The 12,747-nt window shown below is 39.5% G+C and overlaps 1 pseudogene; it reads right to left on the bottom strand.

Moving 5' to 3' along the window:
* Positions 1-6,177: 6,177 nt before the first annotated feature.
* On the bottom strand, positions 6,178-7,677 carry LOC126956846 (translation initiation factor IF-2, mitochondrial-like; annotated as a pseudogene).
* Between the last annotated feature and the right edge of the window lie 5,070 nt (positions 7,678-12,747).

Raw genomic sequence — 12,747 nt, 5'->3', positions numbered from 1 at the left:
TCAGATGAGTAGATTGCAAAAATTTTCTCCCATTCTGTAGGTTGCCTGTTCACTCTGATAGTAGTTTCTTTTGCTGTGCAGAAGCTCTTTAGTTTAATTAGATCCCATTTGTCAATGTTGCTTTTGTTGCTATTGCTTTTGGTGTTTTAGACATGAAGTCCTTGCCCATGCCTATGTCCTGAATAGTATAACCTAGGTTTTCTTCTAGGGTTTTTATGGTATTAGGTCTAACATTTAAGTGTCTAATCCATCTCGAATTAATTTTCATATAAGGTGTAAGGAAAGGATCCAGTTTCAGCTTTCTACTTATGGCTAGCCAATTTTCCCAGCACCATTTATTTAATAGGGAATCCTTTCCCCATTTCTTGTTTTTCTGAGGTTTGTCAAAGATCAGATGGCAGTAGATGTGTGGTATTATTTCTGAGGACTGTGTTCTGTTCCATTGGTCTATATGTCTGTTTTGGTACCAGTACCATGCTGTTTTGGTTACTGTAGCCTTGTAGTATAGTTTGAAGTCAGGTAGCGTGACGCCTCCAGCTTTGTTCTTCTGACTTAGGATTGTCTTGGCAATGCAGGCTCTTTTTTGGTTCCATATGAACTTTAAAGTAGTTTTTTTCCAATTCAGTGAAGAAATTCATTGGTAGCTTGATGGGGATGGCATTAAATCTATAAATTACCTTGGGCAGTAAGGCCATTTTCATGATATTGATTCTTCCTATCCATGAGCATGGTATGTTCTTCCATTTGTTTGTGTCCTCTTTGATTTCACTGAGCAGTGGTTTGTAGTTCTCCTTGAAGAGGTCCTTTACATCCCTTGTCAGTTGGATTCCTAGGTATTTTATTCTCTTTGAAGCAATTGTGAATGGAAGTTCATTCATGATTTGGCTTTCTGTTTGTCTGTTACTGGTGTATAAGAATGCTTGTGATTTTTGCACATTAATTTTGTATCCTGAGACTTTGCTGAAGTTGCTTATCAGCTTAAGGAGATTTTGGGCTGAGATGATGGGGATTTCTAAATATACAATCATGTCATCTGCAAACAGGGACAATTTGACTTCTTCTTTTCCTAACTGAATATCCTTGATTTCTTTCTCTTGCCTGATTGCCCTAGCCAGAACTTCCAACACTATGTTGAATAGGAATGGTGAGAGAGGGCATCCCTGTCTTGGGCCAGTTTTCAAAGGGAATGCTTCCAGTTTTTGCCCATTCAGTATGATATTGGCCGTGGGTTTGTCATAAGTAGCTCTTATTATTTTGAGATACGTTCCATCAATACCGAGTTTATTGAGAGTTTTTAGCACGATGAGCCGTTGAATTTTGTCAAAGGCCCTTTCTGCATCTATGGAGATAATCATGTGGTTTTTGTCTTTGGTTCTGTTTATATGCTGGATTACATTTATTGATTTGCATATGTTGAACCAGCCTTGCATCCCAGGGATGAAGCCCATTTGATCATGCTGGATAAGCTTTTTGATGTGCTGCTGGATCTGGTTTGCCAGTATTTTACTGAGTATTTTTGCATCGATGTTCATCAGGGATATTGGTCTAAAATTCTCTTTTTTTGTTGTGTCTCTGCTAGGCTTTGCTATCAGGATGATGTTGGCCTCATAAAATGAGTTAGGGAGGATTCCCTCTTTTTCTATTGATTGGAATAGTTCAGAAAGAATGGTACCAGCTCCTTTTTGTACCTCTGGTAGAATTCGGCTGTGAATCCATCTGGTCCTGGACTCTTTTTCATTGGTAGGCTATTAATTATGGCCTCAATTTCAGAGCCTGCTATTGGTCTATTCAGGAATTCCGCTTCTTCCTGGTTTAGTCTTGGGAGAGTGTAAGTGTCCAGGGAATTATCCATTTCTTCTAGATTTTCTAGTTTATTTGCGTAGAGGTGTTTATAGTATTCTCTGATGGTTTTTTGTATCTCTGTGGGGTCGGTGGTGATATCGCCTTTATCATTTTTTATTGCATCTATTTGATTCTTCTCTCTTTTCTTCTTTTTTAGTCTTGCTAGCAGTCTATCAATTTTTTTGATCTTTTCAAAAAACCAATTCCTGGATTCAGTGATTTTTTGGAGAGTTTTTTATGTCTCTATCTCCTTCAGTTCTGCTCTGATCTTAGGTATTTCTTGCCTTCTGCTAGCTTTTGAATGTGTTGCTTCTCTAGTTCTCCTTTAATTGTGATGTTAGAGTGTCAATTTTAGATCTTTCCTGCTTTTTCTTGTGGGCATTTAGTGCTATAAATTTCCCTCTACACACTGCTTTAAATGTGTTCCAGAGATTCTGGTGTGTTATATCTTTGTTCTCATTGGTTTCAAAGAACATCTTTATTTCTGCCTTCATTTTGTTATGTACCCAGTAGTCATTCAGGAGCAGGTTATTCAGTTTCCATGTAGTTGAGCACTTTTGATTGAGTTTCTTAGTCTTGAATTCTAGTTTGATTGCACTGTATTCTGAGAGACAGTTTGTTATAGTTTCTGTTCTTGTACATTTGCTGAAGAGTCCTTTACTTCCCATTATGTGGTCTATTTTGGAATAAGTGTGATGTAGTGCTGAGTAGAATGTATATTCTGTTAACTTGGGGTGGAGAGTTCTGTAGATGTCTATTAGGTCTGCTTGCTGCAGAGCTGAGTTCAATTCCTGGATATCCTTGTTAACTTTCTGTCTCATTGATCTGTCTAATGTTGACAGTGGAGTGTTAAAGTCTCCCATTATTATTGTGTGGGAGTCTAAGTCTCTTTGTAAGTCTCTAAGGACTTGCTTTATGAATCTGGGTGCTCCTGTATTGGGTGCATATATATTTAGGGTAGTTAGCTCTTCCCGTTGAATTGATCCCTTTACCATTATGTAATGGCCTTCTTTGTCTCTTTTGATCTTTGATGGTTTAAAGCCTGTTTTATCAGAGACTAGGATTGCAATCCCTGCTTTTTTTTGTTCTCCATTTGCTTGGTAGATCTTCCTCGATCCCTTTCTTTTGAGCCTATGTATGTCTCTGCATGTGAGATGGGTCTCCTGAATACAGCAAAGTGATGGGTCTTGACTCTATCCAGTTTGCCAGTCTGTGTCTTTTAATTGGAGCATTTAGTCCATTTACATTTAAGATTAATTTTCTTATGTGTGAACTTGATCCTGCCATTATGATATTAACTGGTTAGTTTGCTCGTTAGTTGATGCAGTTTCTTCTTAGCCTCGATGGTCTTTACATTTTGGCATGTTTTTGCAATGGCTGGTACCGGTTGTTCCTTTCCATGTTTAGTGCTTCCTTCAGGATCTCTTGTAAGGAAGGCCTGGTGTTGACAAAATCTCTAAGCATTTGCTTTACTTCTCCTTCACTTATGAAACTTAGTTTGGCTGGATATGAAATTCTGGGTTGAAAATTCTTTTCTTTAAGAATGTTGAATATTGGCCCCCACTCTCTTCTGGCTTGTAAAGTTTCTGCCGAGAGATCTGCTGTTAGTCTGATGGGCTTCCCTTTGTGGGTAACCCGACCTTTCTCTCTGGCTGCCCTTAAGATTTTTTCCTTCATTTCAACTTTGGTGAATCTGGCATTTATGTGTCTTGAGTTGCTCTTCTCAAGGAGTATCTTTGTGGCATTCTCTGTATTTCCTGAATTTGAATGTTGGCCTGCCCTACTAGGTTGGGGAAATTCTCCTGGATGATATCCTGAAGAGTGTTTTCCAACTTGGTTCCATTTTCCCCCTCACTTTCAGGCACCCCAATCAGACGTAGATTTGGTCTTTTTACATAATCCCATACTTCTTGCAGGCTTTGTTCATTTCTTTTTACTCTTTTTTCTCTAAACTTCTCTTCTCACTTCATTTCATTCATTTGATCCTCAATCACTGATACTCTTTCTTCCAGTCGATCGAGTCGGTTACTGAAGCTTGTGCATTTGTCAAGTATTTCTCGTGTCATGGTTTTCATCCCTGTCAATTCGTTTATGGCCTTCTCTGCATTAATTATTCTAGTTATCAATTCTTCCGCTCTTTTTTCAAGATTTTTAGTTTCTTTGCGCTGGGTACGTAATTCCTCCTTTAGCGCTGAGAAGTTTGATGGACTGGAGCCTTCATCTCTCATCTCGTCAAAGTCGTTCTCCATCCAGTTTTAATCCGTTGCTGGCGATGAGCTGCATTCCTTTGCAGGGGGCGATGTGCTTTTATTTTTTGAATTTCCATCTTTTCTGCCCTGCTTTTTCCCAATCTTTGTGGTTTTATCTGCCTCTGGTCTTTGATGATGGTGATGTACTGATGGGGTTTTGGTGTGGGTGTCCTTCCTGTTTGTTAGTTTTCCTTCTAACAGTCAGGACCCTCAGCTGTAGGTCTGTTGGAGATTGCTTGAGGTCCACTCCAGACCCTGTTTGCCTGGGTATCAGCAGCAGAGGCTGCAGAAGATAGAATATTGCTGAACAGCAAGTGTACCTATCTTTTTCTTGCTTTGGAAGCTTCCTCTCAGTGGTGTACTCCACTGTGTGAGGTGTAGGGTGTTGGTCTGCCCCTAGTGGGGGATGTCTCCCAGTTAGGCTACTCGGGGGTCAGGGACCCACTTGAGCAGGCAGTCTGTCTTTCTCAGATCTCAACCTCCATGTTGGGAGATCCACTGCTCTCTTCAAAGCTGTCAGACAGAGTCGTTTGCATCTGCAGAGGTTTCTGCTGCTTTTTGTTGTTGTTGTTGTTGTTGTTGTTGTTTAGCTGTGCCCTGTCCCCAGAGGTGGAATCTACACAGACAGGCAGGACTCCTTGAGCTGCTGTGGGCTCCACCCAGTTCGAGCTTCCCAGCCACTTTGTTTATCTACTTAAGCCTCAGCAATGGCGGGCGCCCCTCCCCCAGCCTCGCTGCTGCCTTGCTGGTAGATCACAGACTGCTGTGCTAGCAATGAGGGAGGCTCCGTGGGCGTGGGACCCTCCCGGCCAGGTGTGGGATACAATCTCCTGGTGTTCCCGTTTGCTAAGATCCTTGGTAGAGTGCAGTATTGGGGTGGGAGTTACCCGATTTTCCAGGTGTTGTGTGTTTCAGTTCCCCTGGCTAGGAAAAGGGATTCCCTTCCCTCTTATGCTTCCCAGGTGAGGCATGCCTTGCCCTGCTTCAGCTCTGGCTGGTTGGGCTGCAGGAGCTGACGAGCACCGACTGTCCTGCGCTCCCTAGTGAGATGAACCCAGTACCTCAGTTGAAAATGCAGAAATCATCTGTCTTCTGTGTTGCTCGTGCTGGGAGTTGGAGACTGGAGCTGTTCCTATTCGGCCATCCCCATCATCATTTCTAATTGTATTTATTTGGATCTTCTCTCTTTCCTTCTTTATCAATCTAGCTAGTAGCCACTCTATCTTATAACTTTTTCAAAAAACCAACTCCAGCATTCATTGATTTCTTCAATGTTTTTTCATGTCTCTATTTCCTTCAATTCAGCTCTGATTTTGGTTATTTCTTGTTTTCTGCTGGATTTGTGGTTGATTTGTTTTTGCTTCTTTAGTTTTTTCAGTTGTGATGTTAGATTATTAATTTAAGGTTTTTCTGCCTTTTTGATGTGGACACTTAGTGCTATGAAATTCCATTTTAACACTGCCTTAGCTGTGTCCCAGAGATACTGGTATGTTGAATCTTTGTTCTCATTTGTTTTGAAGAACTTCTTGATTTCTGCTTTAATTTAATTATTTACCCAAAAGTGATTCAGGATCATGTTGTTTAATTTCTATGTAATTGCATGGTTTTGAGCAATTTGCTTAGTCTTAACTTCTATCTTTATTGCACTGTCCGTCTGAGAGTGTGTTTGGGATGGTTTTGGTTTTGCAGAGGATTGTTTTATGTCCAATTATGTGGTCAGTTTTAGAGTATGATCCATTTGGTGATGAAAAGAATGTATATTCTATTGTTTGGGGTAGAAAGTTCTGTAGAGGTCTATCAGGTGCATTTGGTCCAATGTTGAGTTCAGGTTCTGAATATCTTTGTTAATTTTCTTCCTGAATGATCTAGCTAATATCCTCAGTGGAGTTGTGAAGTCTCCCACTATTATTATTGGGAATCTACACCTCTTTGTAGGTCTCTAAGAACTTGCCTTATGAATCTAGTTGCTCCTGTGTTGGGTGCATATATATTTAGGTCTTCTTGTTGAATTGAATTATTTACTATTATGTAATGTACTTCTTTGTCTTTTTTTTTTTTTTGAGCTATTTACATTTTTAATGTAATTTTAAAATCCTGGATCCCAAAAAGTCTTGGCTTGAAATTGCTTTTCTTTATAACAAACAATTTTATTTCCCACCTTAAATTCTATATTTTCTTCATCTAAATTGATACTACAATCCATTCCAGTTTTGACATTTTTTTAGTGTTTCAGTGAGGTTAATGATCCCCTCCAGATTACATGTCCATTACAGGTTAATTTAATTTTTTTTCTAACTGTCCCTTTTGGACTCTGCAGCAATTCACAGGAACTTTTTTATTCCCTTCTGTTATAAAGAAGGTAGCTAATATAGACCCTTCACCTACTGGGTGCTCTTCCACAGCACAGAGTAATCTGCTGCTCACTTCCTCTTGCAGATCTCCAATGAGACGGTAAATTATTTTGTGAAGTTTAATTTTTACTCCTTTTTTGCAGTTAACTGTTGGATAGCATTGCCTGTATTCACATTAAAGTCATATATAACACCATCAAATCTTTCAGCAAGGTTGACATCATTTGCCCTTATATCACCCACTCCAAAATGTTCTAATTCTAGTTCACACTCGTGTGATGCATCATAGGTATCTATAATGTTCAAAATAGCCTCAGCAGATCATCAACATCACTTTTAATAATCATAGGAAGTACATTTGAATGTCTTTCCATTTTCTCTTTTGGCTTTAAGGATGTTTGTTCTTTTCTTTCTAAATACTTTAGAAATGATCTTTCCTTCCACTGCACATTGCCATACTTCTCACGGGCTTTTTGATGTGCTTCTTGGTGTTCCTTTGACTTTTCTTCTATTATTTTCAGATCCTCTTGACTTTTCTCCTGTTCTCGTTCATACTTCCGCCAGTCAAGGAGGATTCAGATTCTACTTCAAGAATTTCATCTCCAGCAGAAGGAAGGTCTCTCCAGCCTATAATTCCCACTGCCATGCTGAGATATGGCTCATCGATTGTTTTTCCATTTTAATCAAACATTAAGTGTACTTTTGTCCAACTTTTCCCGGCAACCAGAACAGAGTCTTCTCTTAAAGTTTCTCTTTGAATTATAGCTGTAGTAAAAGGACCTCTTCCTTTGTGACTCTATTACTGTTCCTTCCACTGGACCAGTGAGTTCTGCTTTCAATTCTAACATTTCCGCAGTTGTTCTTCTCTCACAGCCATCAGATTATCACCTGTAACTGCAGAGACAGGCAGTGTTTGAACATAACCTCCATAATCTTCACACAGCACATCATAAGCCAGCAGCTCTTTTTTCACTTTCTCAGGGTCAGCCTCAGGTTTGTCACATTTATTTATGGCAAGGACAATAGGAACTTGAGCATCTTTGGCATGCTGAATAGATTCTATACCCCATTATCTTCAGCTACAACCAATATGACAATGTAAGTGACATGAGCCCCTCTGCTCTCATTGCTGAGAAAGTAGCAAGTCCTAGAGTATCAAGAAAAGTTATCTTTTCCCCAGAAGGCGGACACACAACAAAGGCACCAATGTGCTGAGTGGTGCCTCCAGCTTCCATTGCTGCCATTTCAATTTTCCCTTTTTTTCTTTTCTTTTCTTTTCTTTCTTTCTTTCTTTCTTTTTTTTTTTTTTTTTTTTTTTAACTCATGGTTTGGCTGTTTGTCTGTTATTGGTTTATAAGAATGCTTGTGATTTTTTTTTTCTTTTTTTTTGAGACGGAGTCTTGCTCTGTGGCCCAGGCTGGAGTGCAGTGGCTGGATCTCAGCTCACTGCAAGCTCCACCTCCCAGGTTTACGCCATTCTCCTGCCTCAGCCTCCCAAGTAGGTGGGACCACAGAAGCCTGTCACCATGCCCAGCTAGTTTTTTGTATTTTTTTAGTAGAGACAGGATTTCACCGTGTTAGCCAGCATGGTCTCGATCTCCTGACCTCATGATCCGCCCATCTCGGCCTCCCAAAGTGCTGGGATTACAGGCTTGAGCCACTGCGCCCGGCCATGCTTGTGATTATTGTACATTGATTTTTTATCTTGAGACTTTGCTGAAGTTGCTTATCAGCTTAAGGAGATTTGGGGCTGAGACAATGGGGTTTTCTAAATACACAATCATGTCATCTGCAAACAGGGACAATTTGTCTTCCTCTTTTCCTAATTGAATATACTTTATTTGTTTCTCTTGCCCGATTGCCCTGGCCAGAACTTCCAACACTATGTTGAATAGGAGTGGTGATAGAGGGCATCCCTGTCTTGTGCCAGTTTTCAAAAGGAATGCTTCCAGTTTTTGCCCATTCTCCATTATACTGGCTGTGGGTCATCATAAATAGTTCTTTTTATTTTGAGAGATACCTTCCATCAATATGTAGTTTATTGAGAGTTTTTAGTATGAAGGGCTGTTGAATTTTATTGAAGGCCTTTTCTCCATCTACTGAGATAATCATGTGGTTTTTGTCTTTGGTTCTATTTATGTGATGGATTACGCTTATTGATTTGTGTATATTGAACCAGACTTGCATCCCAGGGATGAAGTCAGCTTGATCTTGGTGGATAAGCTTTCTGATGTGCTGCTGGATTTGGTTTGCCAGTATTTTACTGAGGATTTTTGCATTGACGTTCATCAGGGATATTGGTCTAAAATTCTTTTGTTGTTGTTGTTGTGTCTCTGTCAGACTTTGGTATCAGGATGATGCTGGCCTCATAAAATGAGTTAGGGAGGATTCCCTCTTTTTCTATTGATTAGAATCGTTTCAGAAGGAATGGTACCAGCTCCTCTTTGTATCTTCGGTAGAATTCGGCTGTGAATCCATCTGGTCCTGGACTTTTTTTGGTTGGTAGGCTAGTAATTATTGCTTCAATTTCAGAGCCTGTTATTGGTCTCTTCAGAGGTTCAAATTCTCCCTGGTTTAATCTTGGGAGGCTGTATGTGTCCAGGAATTTATCCATTTCTTCTACATTCTCTAGTTTATTTGCATAGAGTTGTGTATAGTATTCTCTGATGGTAGTTTGTATTTCTGTGGAATCGGTAGTGATATCCCCCTTATCATATTTTATTGCATCTATTTGATTCTTCTCTCTTTTCTTCTTTATTAGTCTTGCTAGCAGTCTAGCAATTTTGTTGATCTTTTCAAAAACCAGCTCCTGGATTCATTGATTTTTTGAAGCTTACATATAGCTATTTTATTAGAATAAGTTACTGGTTCCTTGTTTTGTTCATTTGAGGAGAACATGGTTTCCTGTTTGCTATTGTTTCTTGTGGATGTATGTCTGTGTCTTTGCATTGAAGTATTGGTTATGCATTCCAAACTTCCTTTCTGGCTTGTTTAGTTTTACTGGATGTATTTGCTTAGAGGTTCTTTATTGTCAAGTCATTGCTTCCTTTTCAGTTCTAGACGGCACCTTAATCTCAGGTTCACCTCAGCTCTAATACACAATCCGAGTTCTGCCCTTTGCTAATGGGAGAGGTCCAAAAGGGGATGTACCAGCAATGTAGGAACGCTAGTTAGGGGATCATGCCCAGGGAGCATGTGGGACAAACTTCCTACAGTGTTGTGCTGCTGAATAGCCACTCTGATTTGGCATCTCCTTTGGCCCTGAGTCACACAGCAGAGTTTCCAGGGCTGGGGATGGTAGACATTACTAAGCTCCTTTTGAAATGTCTGCCCACCAATACTTCACCAGGGTTTGAATCATTTTATCAACTCCATGGTAAGTAAAAGAATGAAAAGCTCAGAAGAATGGCAACTTTAGGGACTCAGGAAGTACTAAACAGCTATCTGGGTGCCCCAGAACCCCTCAAGGATTTCACATTCTGTATTAATCCAATCTTGTTTTTTTTTTTTTTTTCCCCATTTCTAAGGCATATTTTTACCATTCTTGTAAGTTCCGAATTTTTTTTTTATGTCCTTTGGATGGATTTCACTCAAGGTGCATAGTTTATTAGTTGAGACACTTTTGAAGTTTTTTTGTTTTTTGTTTGTTTGTTTTTTTGGTGGCAGCTTTAGCATGAAAATCAGCCATGTAATTTCCCTGATATTCAGGGTCTCTTTTATAAGTAGAAGTTTTAATTTTTATGATAGCTACTTATGAAGGCAGCAATAATGCAGAGATTAACAACCTGAGACCCATTTTTATAAGCATATCATTTGACGTTAAGGATCCCCTCTGTTTCTACAACACACTAAAATCACCGACTACTGAAAAAGTATACCTGGCATCAGTCTAGATATTTTCAGTCTTATCTTTTGCTGTTTTACAATCTCAAGTGAGGGCAAATAATTCTGCAGATTAGGCTGAATTAAATTGGGGAGATCTCCTTTTTATCATAGTTCATGTTGGATTGTAACAGCATGACCAGCTTAGTATTTTCCTTCAAAATTTTTGGCATAGGAAACATCGGCATAGAGCACGAGCTCTGGATTGGTGAATAGAATTTCTTGTAAATCCAATCTCAGAGTCAAATTTTGGGAAATCAGTTTAACACAATTATAAGTCTCTCTTTTGTTGGGTAAAGGTAAGATGGTAGCAGAGTTTAAAGAAAGAATTGCAGCAAAGAATATGCAGATTTGAAGGTGATAGGAGCAGAATCACATAAAATGTTATCCTGCTGGCTGAGAAATGCTGGGTACATTCAGGATTTAGCAAGCTTTCTACAGCATGTGAAAGGTGTAGGCATAAGTTATTGCCTTGAACAAGTTCTGAGAAAGATTGTATAATTTGGCACCTGCAACTACTGCCTTTAAACAATTTGGATGTGCTATAACCACCAGACATAACTGTACACTATTCTAGTCTACGGTCCTATTTTGTCCTACAAGTTTTTGAGTGAGGACCTCTAGAGTCTGATTGTTTCATTCATGAATAAACAATGTGAATGGTTTATAAAACTTGGAGAGTCATAACACAGGAGGATTTTGCAAAACCTGTTTTAGTTCAATAAGGGCCTCCTATTATTTTGCTTTCCACAGAAAAGGGTCCTGATTGCTATTTTTAGTTAGTTCATAGAGTGGAGAGGCCAATGTTGTGACCCGGTCCATCGTGAAAGTCTGAGGAATCCTCTGAGTTGCCTTTTACTCACAGGTCTAGAATAATTTTGAAGAGTATTTATTTTTTTCTGGAGACAGAAAGATTACTTTTGCAGAGAAGTTGTGACCTAGATAATGTGCCACTTCTTGTGAGAATTGAAGCTTATCTCAAGAGGTCTTATGGCCCTTATAAGCTGGTTGTTATAATGCATATATTGGTCAATTTGTACATCCTCTTTAGATGAAGAACAAAGAAGCAAATCACCTACATATTGAATCAAGGTAGAATGTCTGGGAAATTGCAGTGTTCAAATCTTGATATAAAATTTGTGAGAAATATGAAGGAGCGTTGATTAATCCTTAAGGTGTTGCTGTCAAAGTACGTTGTTGATTTTTCCAAGTGAAAATATACAAATACTAACACTCTTTTTGTCTACAGGAATGCTAAAATATATATACAAAGTATAAGTTTACTACTGTGAACCACTCAGTTTCAGTTCATTCCTTTGACAGCAAAGCGTTTGAATTTGTTATCACTGGGAATTTTTTTTTTTTTTTTTTTTTTTTTTTTTTTTTTTTTTTTTTTTTTTTTTTTTTTTTTAGACAGAGTCTCACTCTGTCGCCCTGGCTGGAGTGCAGTGGCACCATCTCAGCTCACTGCAAGCTCCACCTCCCAGGTTCACTCCATTCTCCTGCCTCAGCCTCCGGAGCAGCTGGGACTGTAAACGCTCGCCACCATGCCCGACTAATTATGTTTTTGTATTTTTAGTAGAGACGTGGTTTCACCGTTAGCCAGGATGGTTTCTATCTCCTGACCTCATGATCCACCCAACTCGGCCTCCCAAAGTGCTGGGATTACAGGCGTGAGACACAGCGCCTGCCCGGGAATCTTGATATATAATTTTATATATAGCTCTAAGGCCCTGTACAAATCTCCATCCCTCTCCAGGGATTTCTTGACAGGTAAGATAAGGTCACAAGGACTAGTACACAAAATAATTACTCCTTGATTTATTAGGTCCTCTACTCTTAGAGTGAGTCCTTGTGTTGCTTCAGGTTTCAGAGGGTATTGGGGTAACTTACAAAGCAGTTTAGGCTGAGCACAGTGGCTCATGCCTGTAATCCCAGCACTTTGGGAGGCCGAGGTGGGAAGATCACCTGAGGTCAAGAGTTTGAGACCAGCCTGGCCAACATGGTGAAACCCCATCTCTACTAAAAGTACAAAAATTAGCCTGGCATGGTAGTGCACAACTGTAATTCCAGCTACCCAGGAGGCTGAGGCAGGAAAATCACAAACTCGGGAGGCAGAGGTTGCAGTGAGTCGAGATCACACCACTGCACTCAAGCCTGGGTGACCGAGTGAGACTTCGTCTCATAAAAGAAAAAAAAGAAAAAGAAAAGAAAGCAATTTAAAAAGGGCCAATCACAATTTTAGTGGATTTGATGTGTTTGATCTTTCCGACATCTGTAGAGAAGAAGCCCATAGAGCATCAGGAATTTCAGAAAGATGTATATCTATACTTTTATGGAACTTAATAGTTTCCTTAGGATAGTCAATTTGGGCCACAATGTTTTATTGTCTGATAAATCTTAGATAGATCATTTCTTAGATA

Source organism: Macaca thibetana, chromosome 6 (assembly GCF_024542745.1).
Source record: "Macaca thibetana thibetana isolate TM-01 chromosome 6, ASM2454274v1, whole genome shotgun sequence".
In the NCBI taxonomy this organism is placed as follows: Eukaryota; Metazoa; Chordata; class Mammalia; order Primates; family Cercopithecidae; genus Macaca; species Macaca thibetana.
The sequence above is the reverse complement of the archived record's forward strand: the minus strand, read 5'-3'. Positions and strand labels throughout refer to the sequence as shown.